The 13,184-nt window shown below is 41.3% G+C and overlaps 1 non-coding gene across 1 annotated transcript; it reads left to right on the plus strand.

Annotated features, from left to right (window-relative positions):
- Positions 1-5,678: 5,678 nt before the first annotated feature.
- LOC123459032 lies at positions 5,679-5,785 on the plus strand. Its single transcript, XR_006635962.1, has one exon. It is a non-coding gene; the product is annotated as a U6 spliceosomal RNA (small nuclear RNA).
- Positions 5,786-13,184: the final 7,399 nt, after the last annotated feature.

Consider the following 13,184-nt stretch of genomic DNA (forward strand, 5'->3'; position numbering starts at 1 on the left):
GGGGCTCATGCATCTGGAGTTTGTTTGCAGTGGCTGGAGGCCCTGGCATGGCTATTCTCTGTCTCTAATAATTAAATAAAAATTTTAAAAAGAAAGAAAGAAAAAAAATTAGCACTCGGGAGGCAAAGGTAGGAGGATCACAAGAGTTCAAGGCCACCTTGAGACTACATAGTGGATTCCAGGTCAGCCTAGGCTAGAGAAAAACAAAAATAAAAAAGAAAGAAAAGAAGAAGAAGAAAAGGGGGCTGGAGAGTTGGTTTAGCAGTTGACTTGCCTTCAGAGCCAAAGGACTCAGCTTCAACTCCCCAGGACCCACATAAGCCAGATGGGAGTTCATTTGTAACATCTGGAGTCCCTGGCATGCCCATTCTCTCTCTCTCTCTCTCTCTCTCTCTCTCTCTCTCTCTGCCTCTTTCTCTGTCAAATAAATAAATAAAAATAATAAAAGAGAAAAAGGTGATTTGAAGAAGGCACAAATTAAAATCAAAATTGTGAGCTTATCTGTTCCCTGCTATAGGTCACATAGCAGTTACCTTGCCTGCTAGATAAACCCTAGTCCTGAGTGTCTTTTGGGAATGGTATTTTTTAAAACTCATCTAATGGAAGAATTTTGGGGATGTGTGTGGTATGTCTGCTGGTATAACTATGTGTGGGCGAGTGGCATATGCACATGTATGCAGATGCTGACGCCTCATGCACACGTGGATGGAGGCAAGAAGAGGGTGTTGAGTGTCCTATCATTCTTCCACTTTATTTCTATGAGACAGAGTCTCATTGAACCTGGAGCTTGCTTCTGTGTGTGTGTGTGTGTGCGCGCACGCACGCGCGCGCTTGCACACACACTTAGCCATGCCCAGCATTTTACATGGGTAAGCCATCTCCCCAAACCCTAGAAGCCAGTAATTTTTAAGCTTTAACTTAGATTATTCTATAGGGCAAGTGTTTTTTTTTTTTCAGTTTCCAGTCCTTTACAGAAGACATCTGCCCATGGCAACTGAACTTTTGCAGCCTGATTCACAAATACCTGTCTATCCTGCATTGATTCTGTAAAAATACTTGATAAAGGTTTTCTGGATGGTTACCCAAGAAACTGGTGACTAGCTTCCTCTGAGGAGAGGAACAGGGTGCTTGGGGATCAGAGCTCTGAGATGTTGGTTTGCCTCTAAATGTTTTTGCTCCTTGGGAGTTTTATAGCACGTGCAAATATTGTCTGATCAAAAATAGTCTGATCATCTCATTTTTTGGCTTACTCATAAAATCTTTAATTTTCATTAACCTTCATCCCACCCTCGCCTCTATCTCTTCCCCTGACCCCACTGAATCCATTCCACCCCCACTATTCTGCTCCTCTTACATATCTACCCTACCTTCCCCTTCAGCCCTCCCCCCCCCCCTTATGGCCCCTTTCTAGCTTCCTGGCCTCTACTACTGACTCCTATTCCATCTTGCATATAAATCTAAAACTTGGAAGCTAGGAGCTGCATATGTGAGAGAATATGTGACATTATGGATGATAAGAATGCAAGAAGATAAGCCAAGCTATGCAGATGCCCATACACTCTTAGGTTCACATTTGTTGGAGCAGGTCTAGCAGGCCCAGTATGGGTGGGATGGAGTGTTGATGGCCGGCAGGGAAAACTGCAGTTTCAGGGCAGAAGTGAATGCAGGTAAAGCCTTGGCACGCAGAATGAAGACCAAAGTTCTAGCTTGCTCTCCACAGGACCTAAGTACAACAAGGTTTATAAGGGACATGCCAGGCTTCCCCAGGTTCCATTACATGGCATAGTCATTGCATGGACGTTGTGAATTTAGTGTACTGTTGGTAACACTTGTGAATGCAATGTTTTTCTAGACAACTTGTATAACAACAACAACAACAACAAAATGTTTTGACCTAAAGTTTTGGTGTTTTAAATATCACACTCAGCTCTCAGATCATTCCAAGTGCCACAAACCTAGCTCTTGGAGGGAATGTGGAAATTGCATCTTTTCAAGCCTCGAATAGAAAATAGTTCTATGTTGGAGCAAAAATCAATGTGGCTCTGCTGCTGCAGAGCTGTAAGTCCAAGTTCTCAGAAGCTGTGTTCACTCTCATAACTGAGGCCATTTTACCCAGTCACTCAGGTTTACGTGTGACCAGTTGTGAGCGTGCTAAGGGTTATGAAACATAGAGCCCATGAATTCTCAAATTTCAACTTTTTCCTTGAGAAAGCATGCCAACATGTTGAAGAGCAAAGAAAGTTACATTCACTGTAATCATGTGCTTTTGGGCTGGACAGGTTAATCTGTTTCTCATCTGTACAATGATGTGTCACATTAGTTGGTATATTTTAGGTCAGAAATTTTGGTTGGTTGCAAAGTTTACAAGCTTAATTCAAAACAGACTGAGCCCACATGAAGGATGTATTAGTTTCTATGAGAGGGGAAATGCTGGAGAAGAGCCCACATATTCAAAGACAATGTGGGAAGCAAAGCTTCAGGAATTGGAGCACAAATTTGATTTTTGTGTGTGTGTATTTCACTTACTTTTTGTTTTCTGACATGTTTGTAGATATATTACACTTGATCATACGTACCCCACATTCACTGTACTTTTCATCACTTATTACCTTAAGTGGCTGTCCCACAGAAGAGAATGACACCCCTTCCCCAGAAACCTTTAGCTGTCCTTAACTCATTATGGAGGGGAGTGTTCATCCAAGCCCCTCCCCAATCTATTAACAGTGAGGACTGGCCCCATCATGTGCATGCATATGCAGGTGGCCACAGCTGGTGTGAGTTCATGTCTGCATACCAGAGTTCCACAGATGTCTTTCTCACCATCCAGCTCTTACATTCTTCTGTCCCACCTCTGTTCTGAGCACTGGAAGGGATTGTGTGTGTCTCATTTAGGGCCAAGCACTCATCAGTCACTTATTTTCTGCACGTGAACAGGTATGACTATGTCTCTCTGCATTGTCTGCCTCCCACAGCCAAAAAGAAAGCTTTGCTGCTCAGGACTGGGAGCAGAACTAATCTGTGGATATAGATAGATATTTAGGTGATGCCTTCAAGACTTTCCACCTCAAATTTCTCTTTTCCAAAGAAGATAACTTTTGTCCAAGTGGTTGGGAAGATGACCTTCCTGTCTTTTCTAGGCATCTTTTCTGTCTCCTGATCACAGAGGTTGCACTATTTATCTACTTCTAAATAGAGAAATCCCACAACAGATTAAAAACTGTAGGCAGTATAACCAAACAATAGATGTGTTGTATAAATGGGTCCTATAGTTGGACTAAGACAAGTTACAAATATGTCTGTGGCCAAGACTTGGGTTAGGTTTTATAGAATAGCTTACTGTCCAGGACACATATAATAGAAGAGAGGACCAATCAGGAATGTTGTCAAGGAAAATAAGCAGTGGTAACCACAGCCTATTAATGTTCTTCATTCATTATAATGCCATTTCAGATACCAGTTACCCAACCTTCTAAAGCCCCCAGAACATTTACAGAAAACCAAATACTACTATGGAAAATGACTAGTCTTAATTTTTTCTTTTAGTTTCTGAATTTTAGGCTTCTGTGCTGGCATTTTTCTTTGCAGCTGTTGCTTTTGCAGCTGTTCCCATGCATTGCAGTAAGAACTTGTCAGGTCTTGCCTGGGCTGGGTTAAAGCACGTAGAAGAGAGCCAAGAAAAAGTGAGAGTTGCAACATTCTGGTAAGGACATTATCTTTAAAATGACTTGGCACCCTGTGGCCTTGATCATTCAGACATTAGATCCCTTGGCATTGTTAAAAGCCAGAATGTGTTAATTTGACATTTTGATATAGTTCCAACTTGAGTGATTCATTTTCTTTCCCTAAATTCCCACTGAAACTTAAGCTAGATGTGAGATTTTCAGCCCTAAACTGAAATATGTGCTTGTCCTAAAGCCTCAAAGTGTTGATTTTCCTAAGCACTCCTAAATTTGTCTAACATAACTGGATGGCTTAAATTTTTGTCTAATCCTTTAAAACACTAAGACATCAAGGACCACTTTTTAAAAAGCATATATTGAAAGTACTCAGTGCTCAGTGTAGGGGATTTTTTTTTTCTCAATTTTTATTAACATTTTCCATGATTATAAAAAAATGTCCCATGGTAATACCCTCCCCCCCCCTTTCCCCTTTAAAATTCCATTCTCCATCATATCCCCTCCCCATCTCAATCAGTCTGTCTTTTATTTTGATGTCATGATCTTTTCCTCTTATGATGGTCTTGTGTAGGTAGTGTCAGGCACGGTGAGGTTATGGATATGCAGGCCATTTTATGTCTGGAGGGAGCATGTTGTAATGTGGAATGTTCTTTGTTAGAATTACGGGAACCGGGCGTGGTGGTGCACGCCTTTAATCCCAGCATTTGGGAGGCAAAGGTAGAAGGATTTAGTGAGTTCGAGGCCAGCCTAAGAATACATAGTGAATTCCAGTTCAGTCTGGGCTATAGTGAGACCATGCCTCGAAAAAAAAAAAAAAATTAAGGGAACCTGTTTCAACATTGTGAGTTATCTTTTTGAGGAAGTATCTCTTCAACTTTGGCATGTACAAGAATCACTTGGGGTGTGTGTGTTTAATGCAGACTTTCAGTTTACCACAAAAACACTGAATCAGAAACTCTAAAGTGGAGGTATCAAAATCTGCACATTTAACAAGTTTTCCACGTAATCTGCCAAAGAACTGAAAATCATTCTAGCCAGTTTACTGAGAACTGTTGCAAGTCCGTTAAGATGAAAAAGTTCAAAAGTAGTAGTGGTGGTAAACAAAGAAATATGGTCAGCCATACTTAGAATTCTGGTCTTCTGAATATTTACAAGTTATATTCTATATCAGCAGTTTTCAGCCTCAGCTACACATTAGAATCCACTGGAGAAATGTCAAAATTCCTCATGCCAAAGCCACTTCTCAAGACCAATTAAGTCAGAATTCTGAGTGGGATCCAGACTTAACAGACTTTAAAGTTACTCAGGTGATTGTCATAGGAAGCTCTAAGTAAGAGCCTTCAGTTCTCTTCAGATTTACAGACGTGTAAAGAATCTTGAAGGATATTTTTTTCTAGTAATAGTTCTAAGTATTTGGAACAAAGAATTTCAAGATGACAGAAACCTGTAACTCACCTATACATACAAAATGTATTTTTTGTTTTGTTTGTTTTTTCAAAGTAGGGTCTCATTCTAGCTCAGGCTGACCTGGAAGTCACTGTAGTCCAGGCTAGCCTCAAACTCACAGCAATCCTCCCACTTCTGCCTCCCCAGTGCTGGGATTAAAGGTGTGTGGCACCACACCTGGCTACACATGCCTTTTGTCGTCCCTACACTACCAATGGAAATAAAGGGTAATGTCATACCATCAGCAACTTTTTCAGGCAAAAGGAATGAAGAGGACAAAAGGACAAGTCAGGATGCTCACACTCATTGCAAGTATCAAGTGAGGTCAAAAGATTGCCTACTTTTCGCTTTGTTCCAGTTCCATGCTGAACTGGGCCACAACTTGTTTTAGACAGATAAGATGACTCAAACAGATTGAAAATGTACTTGTCTGACCATCAGTTATAACAAACTCCAGGCAACAGGCCAGGAACTGCACTCATAGATGAGAATTCCAAAGATATAGAAAGCAAGCTAAAAAGAGTTCTTCATGCACATGGGCTCTAGAACCAATGGATGCTCACTTTGGCAGCACATATACTAAAATTGGAATGATTCAGAGATGATAAGCATGGCCCCTACACAAGGATGCCATGGAAATTTGTGAAGCATTATATGGCTGTGTATGTAAATACATATGTATAAACACATACACACACATATATATATATATATATACATATACATACATACATACATATATATGCATATGTATATATATACATATATATACATATACATATACATACACATACACACACACACACACACACACACACACACACACACACACACATATATATATATATATATATATATATATATATATATATGAAGAACCAATGGGCTGTTCTTTTTATTACAATTGAAATTTGAGATTTTTGTGGCACTTAGAACTCACATTCAAGGTCTTCTGCCCAGGGAGTATAGATCACAAAATGTCACTGGTTAAAAAGTTATTGCTAAATATGCCTGAACCTGTAACAATCTAACTTTGGATAAAGACAATAGAAAGCAGTGCTATAAAAATGTTCAACTCCGGAAGATGAGAGAGTCGTAGCAGCTTTAATTGCAATAAGGTGAGGGAAATCGGTTTCCAAACAGCTTTGAGAGGGAGGAAGAAAGTGATTTGTGTAAGCACACTACCTCAAATCTGCAGATGGCATAGCTAACAAATAAATCAATTAAAGAATGCAAAGTGTGAACAGAAACATAAATGTGAATTAAAACCATACAAACTTGAAGTTATATATGAAGTAAGTATTTTAACCGCCAGCACTAAAATTTTAAATTGAATTCTCTGATGAAACAGAAAGCTGATATAATTGCCTGCGTAAAGAGTGGTTTGAGAATTACAGCTGGTGGGATGAAAAAAAAAATGTGTCTCTGTGTTTTGAGTAGACAGTAAAAGCGTGACAGATGAACAGAACACTCTTGCCAAGATGCCAACAGCAGTCCAGGTGAGGAATAGCTAAAGCATAGTGCAGTCTCCATGGCAGAAGGAGAATGAGGTTCCAGCAGGCTTTTCTCCCAAGATGACCATCTTCATGGATTCCTGCAGGTGACTTGACATTTTTAGCCCATGCAGAGTTGTAGCTATGTGTTGACCCACTAAGTTCGAAGAACTTGGGGTGTTTCCTGGATTCATTCTCCTTTAAGAGATTTTGTAATGAGACAGTCATAGTGGCACACACCTTTAATCACAGTGCTCAGGAGGTTGAGGTTGGAGAATCACTGTGAGTTCGTGGTCAGCCTGAGACTACATAATGAATTCCATGTCAGCCTGGGCTAGAGCAAGACCTTACCTCAAAAAAAATAAAAATAAAAATAAAAATAAATAAATAAATAAATAAAGATTTTTGCAAAGTTTTGTACTAGTACTGGGTTATTTCTTTGGTTTAATCATTTATTTATTCATTGGCAGGCAGAGGGAGGAGGGGAGGGAGAGAGAGAATAATAAGCATGCCAAGGTCTCTTGCCTCTGCCCAGATTCCAGATGCATGCACCGTCATATGCACTTTGCACATCTGGCTTTACATGGGTACCAGGGAATTGAACCCAGGCCATCAGGATTTTCAAGCAAGAGCCTTTAACCACTGAACCATCTCTCCAGCCCTGGGTTGCTTCTTTACTGGCTTGCAAGAATTTCTGTACCGTGGGGGCTAAGACATGGGCTGGAATAAGTCTAACCTCTTTCAGACCATGGAGAACAATGTCCTCTTGGCTCAGAGGTGTCACCTCCCACACTCACACCCAGCAGAACCCTGAAGAGTAGGCATGAGGGTGGTCCCTGAGAGCTACAAGTCTGAATCCTACATTGGCTTCTTACCAGCTGTGCTCTGGAGCAAATTTTTTTTTTTAAATTTATGACAGACACAGAGAGAAAGACAGATAGAGGGAGAGAGAGAGAGAGAGAGAGAATGGGCGTGCCAGGGCTTCCAGCCTCTGCAAACGAACTCCAGACGTGTGCGCCCCCTTGTGCATCTGGCTAACGTGGGACCTGGGGAACCGAGCCTCAAATCAGGGTCCTTAGGCTTCACAGGCGAGCGCTTAACCGCTAAGCCATTTCTCCAGCCCTCTGGAGCAAATTTGTACACCTACTATGCCCCAACTTTTCTCTTCTATAAAAGGGACAAATGCTAGGTTCTCCCATAGGTTTTAATTTTGATCATTTCTGAAGAAAGCTTGCACTTACAAGACCTAAATGCATAACATACACTAGTGATTGACTCCATCACCTCCAGGGATGAAATGAGACAAGATGTTGTATAGCTGCTTCTTCCAAATTAGGGGAGGGAGCTAATTAGGCTCAGGAGACTATAAATCTGGACACTTGGAGGCTCGGAAAACTTAGAAGGCTCACCAGACCCCACCCCAAAGTTAAGCAAGTATGGATAGCTGCTGTGGTACAGGAAACTTTTCAGTGGTTCAAGCGCCTGAAGGTTGCACAGGGGACGCCAGTGATGGGGCTTTAGTTAGGCATCACTGGTGCTGGAGAGGGCTTCTCCCTGAGGCAGGTGCTCAAGGATCAATCCCTCATACTCCTGTAAGAAACCTCTCACCCATCTCCTGAAAGTAAAGCCAGTAAATCACAGGTTCATCAACCTGGATGTAGATGAAATTATTTCTTTCATCTGTGTTGCCCTCTCTGAGGTGAATATAAGTCCACCCACCAAGAAATGTCAGGAGCCATAAGAAGGGATTGGCACCATGCCATCACAGAGAAGAACCTACACATACCAGATACTATTATTCCTACCTGCACACAAACAACAGATCTCGAAATTATGCTCACTCATTTCCCTCTTCTGACAAGCCAGCCCTCCATCTACCTGCCATGGAGGAGTAACCAGAGTCCTCACACTCACCATGGAGCTGGAAAAACTCAGATGCAACCACCACTGCCACTTCCCTTCAGGGAAGTCCTGACTCTATCCAAAGTTTATTTTTTTAATTTATTTTAGAGACAGACAGTGTGGGCATAACAGAGCCTTCAGCCTCTGCAAACACACTCCAGATGCATGCACCACCTTGTGCATCTGGCTTATGTGGGTCCTGCGGAATGAAACTTGGGGTCCTTTGGATTGATTTGCAGGCAAGCGCAATAACCACTAAGCCATTTCTCCAGCCCTACCCCAAGTTTTGATTCTACCTGTTTTATTCTGTCACTTTTGTCTAGGCAGCCTCCAACTCTTACTCCAGCTGTGTTTTCTAGATGCTAACATCCCTTAGACACATCCAGGAAATACACTGGCTGCCTTGTAGGATACTCACTTCAATTTCTGTGTTGGCATGCTCAATATTGGCTGGCTCTCTTCCTTAACCTAATTCTTTGTCTCCTCTTCCATGTCTGGATAAAACCTTAATGATCACTAAAGGCTGATTTCAAACCCAACTGCAGCCCTTGAGATTATTCCATAATGATTTTGACACTCCCTGAATTCTGAAGGCTCATGGCTCAGTAAGGATCTCTAGCCCTCGACTCTCATCTGCTCCTTGCGCCAGGTTCGTGTGTGTGTGTGTGTGTGTGTGTGTGTGTATCTGTGTGCCTTGTCTGTCCAGGTAGACACAAAGCTCCCCAGAATCAGGATAACTGATTCTAAATCTCTTACCAATATTCAATTAAACATGGTTGTACTTTCTTGAATCAAGTTTCACTTTTATTTCCAAGTTCCTGTCTTTGGAAATCATCTTTATTTTAGTCGTTGTCTCAAGCAGGTTGTTCTTTGCTAAATCACATTGGACATAATAAATAGTATTTTGAAGTAAAAGTAAATAAAATATTGATAAACTTATGTATCAAAGAATAAACTACTCATTAATTAGGTCTCCATACACACATTATTTGGTGTCCATACACACAGAAGACAAACTTAGCCTCAAAACAAGCTTCTATAGCATAAAATCAGGAGAAATTCAAACTCAGATATTGAAGATCTAACCATGAAGAAACTGGGCAGAATAATATTTCATATATATTAAGTTGTGAAAATAATCACATTTAATAGACACACTCTTACCACTTTTTAATTTTTATTTATTTTTTAATTTTTTTGTTTGTTTTTTGTTTTTCCTGGTAGGGTCTCACTCTAGCCCAGGCTGACCTGAAATTCATTATGGAGTCTCAGGGTGGTCTTGAACTCATGGCAATCCTCCTACCTCTGCCTCCTGAGTGCGGGGATTAAAGGCGTGCGCCAGCACCCCCAGCCACTGTAAACAAATTCCAGATGCATGTGCCACCTTGTGAATCTGGCTTACATGGGTACTGGTGAATCGAACCTGGGTCCTTTCCTTTGGCTTTGCTGGCAAATGCCTTAACCACTAAGCCGTCTCTCCAGTCTTGTGCACCAGGCTAGTTCTATGTAGACATTGTGGCTGGGGGTCCTGGCATGCCATTCTCTCTTTTTTCCTCTTTCTCTCTCTCTTTCAAATAAATAAATAAAAATAATCTTTCAAAATAATTTTTTTTAAAAATTAGCCTGGCTCATAGGGAGAGATTGGTAGATGGTAAGAATGCCTCCTCACACCACCACAATCATGTCCCTTACCATGTAGCTGGTTGGGTACCATGACTCAAGAAATGGGTCTTCCCAGAGCTTACAGGTGCTACCTTGGTTTCTTTCTTAAGGTCTTTTCAAGGGGCATTTAGGACAATTTGCCATAGTTCTTCCTTCCTCAAGTTTGGAAAGAACTTTTTGACCAGATCATGGAAAAGGAATGGGGCATCATATCTGAAAACAGCTAGCATTCTCTCCCTTTATATTACCCACCCCTGGGAGCCCTTTGCGCTTTCTTTCCTTTATCTATTTTCCTTTCCTCTGGTCATGTACTTGCTCAGAAACCACCTGTCCAACCCAAAGACAACTGCAAATCAAAGCAATGCTTGCAGAGTAGGGCACTTCACCATGTGAGGCTTGTTACGCACAAATTCAGGAAAATCTGGGCATAGAGAACTCTCAGTAGGGTTTGAAAACTCTCAGAAACCAGGTTTGATAACAGCAAAAAGCTGCTGGTTGTACTTTCTTGGAGGGGGCCGTTGCCTTCTACAGAAGGGCAGAGCTTTCCACAGGGGCACACTGATGACGTGGTGGAAAAAGACAGGTGATCCATCATGGTGTTACTAGCCATGCATCCTAGCAAATGGATGAAGCAGCCTGAACATCAGCAAGAAGACACTATCTCCTGGCTCAAGAACATTTTCTCATACATAATAGACATTGAATAGGATTTACTGAATGAATGAGTGGCCCAAGGGAGATTAGATGGTATATGAAAACAAGATAAAACATGTGTTGACCTCTGCAATACATGGTTTACATCTTTTACTTCATCTCATCTTTACCAGACACTGTTATTGAGTTGAGTAGTTTTGTTTGTTTGTTTTGTTTTTGTTTTTCCGAGGTAGGGTCTTGCTTAAGCTCAGAGCTGACCTGAAATTCCCTTATGTAGTCTCAGGGTAGCGTTGAACTCATGGCAATCCTCCTATCTCTGCCTCCTGAGTGCTGGGATTAAAGGCATGCACCACCACGCCCAACTTGAGTATGTTTTTATTAAAACTTTCATTTTACAAATGAGAAAACTGAGGTTAAATAATTTGGCCTTGGGACACGTAACTAGTAGGTTACAGAAGAAAGATTCAAAGTCAGGCCACTATCGTTGTAAATACTATGGTCATATATATTGTATTCCACTCTTGAAGGAGTGCTTTAGCTTAAATAGGTATATCCCAGAAAGATCTGAAAAGTGAATATAATCAGGAAAGATATTTTCCAAGCAACATTTTGGTTCTCAGTGTAGTATGATGTCACAATTACATGGTGTCATTCTGCACAGCCAATGTGGATATGTGTGCCTGACAGGGCTTCCTTCCTCAGCATCTTGCCCAGTTCAGCAATAGCTTATGCTTAACCAGCCAAATCTTACCAAAGATTGAGCTCTCTGAATCTTGAAGTGTAATGTATTGTGGTGGGAGGGGAGTAGGTAAAAGAGAAGTTTGTAACTTGTCAGTTCTGTCCCCTTGAGAATTTCCCAGGAAGGAAGGGCATTTAAACACCTCATGGAAACAGAAGAAGGACACTTGGTACTTTACCTAGCAATTCAGCAGCAAATATCGGGCAGCTCTCTCCCTCTCTAGAACTGGAAGAGACCAGTGGCTTTTGAATCCCACTTGGAGTCTGAGAGAAGGCTGTGAGGGCTATTGTTGTCCTGACAATGGAGGATGATTTTCATAGACAAGTTGATTGCTTTCTAAGCCACAGAAAAAATAAAGCAGATTTCAACAACTACCCGGTACTCTGACAGCAGCCACTTCTGAATGGACAAAGAGAGGGGAAACAAAGTCGAGGCAGCTTTGCCAGCCAGCTCGTCCCTCCATCTGGGAGGACAATGAGACTCGTGGTTTTTTCATATTGGATCAATGGACATCCTTCCAAAGTTCTGGCAGCTTGTGGGCTGCTGCAACTTTTACAAACTTGGAGGATATGGCTGTAAAAACAGGATAATGAGGCTTAAACCAATCTAGACAGAAGTGGAGAGAAGCTAAATGGATAGATCATGTAAGTAAGCAGCAGGTTTCCTGATCTTTTAAACTCTACTGTGATAAACCTGCCTTCCTAGAGAACAGGGGCATAGCTCTCCAGAAAACGTCAGAAAGAATAGTAGGAAAAAGGACACATAAACAAAAGTATGCATGTTAATACTTACCTGATAATTATGTGTATATTTATATACTTATATGCCACAAGCTAAAGCAAAAATGTCATTGTACCATGTGTTCATTGTGTTATAGATGGTTTTTTGCTTCACATCTGACTAATATGTACCAAATGCAGAGATACTGTTGATGCAATAGATACCAAGTGCATAGATCATAGAACTGTTGTGTTGCTGTTTCCTCCCACATGAACCACTTCCTCCCGGGGAAAGGCTCAAGGAGAAGGAGGAAATAAAACCTACAAGTGTCAGGAAGCTCCTGAAACTTACAAGGTTCAAAACTCGCCTCCACCAGGTGATACAAGCAGTAACAATTGCTGGGGGTTGGGAATCTTACCTGTCTAGCTACCTGCAAGTTGTGCATGGAGCAAGAGAGCTCTAGGAGGCAGTTTCCATGAGTAGTCACCCCAGCTAGCGTCAATGTTCAGGTGATGCCGTGGCCTCTGTTTCCCCATACTCCCGTTAGGAACCCCTATACTCCCAGTGAGTGACCTCAATAAACTCGTTGATTCATTAATGAGCTAGACTTGAGTGAAATTATTTCTTTGCTCTAACTTTGATACCCTATCTAGGGTGAAGAGACATTTGTTCATGTCTCTATAGAAAAAGTTACACGTTATCCAGCATATCAAATCATTAATTACCTCTTGTAGCAGTTATCTCCTTATTGCTGGTGAAAAACAAAAAAACAACTAGAATGGCTTATGGGAAGAAAAGGCTTATTTTAGCCTTAGAATTTTGAGGGGAAATTTCCACATAGCAAAGTAGACAGCTGGAGCAAAATCTCTCCACATAGAGCAGGTCAAAAGT

This window comes from Jaculus jaculus, chromosome 2 (genome assembly GCF_020740685.1).
Source record: "Jaculus jaculus isolate mJacJac1 chromosome 2, mJacJac1.mat.Y.cur, whole genome shotgun sequence".
In the NCBI taxonomy this organism is placed as follows: domain Eukaryota; kingdom Metazoa; phylum Chordata; class Mammalia; order Rodentia; family Dipodidae; genus Jaculus; species Jaculus jaculus.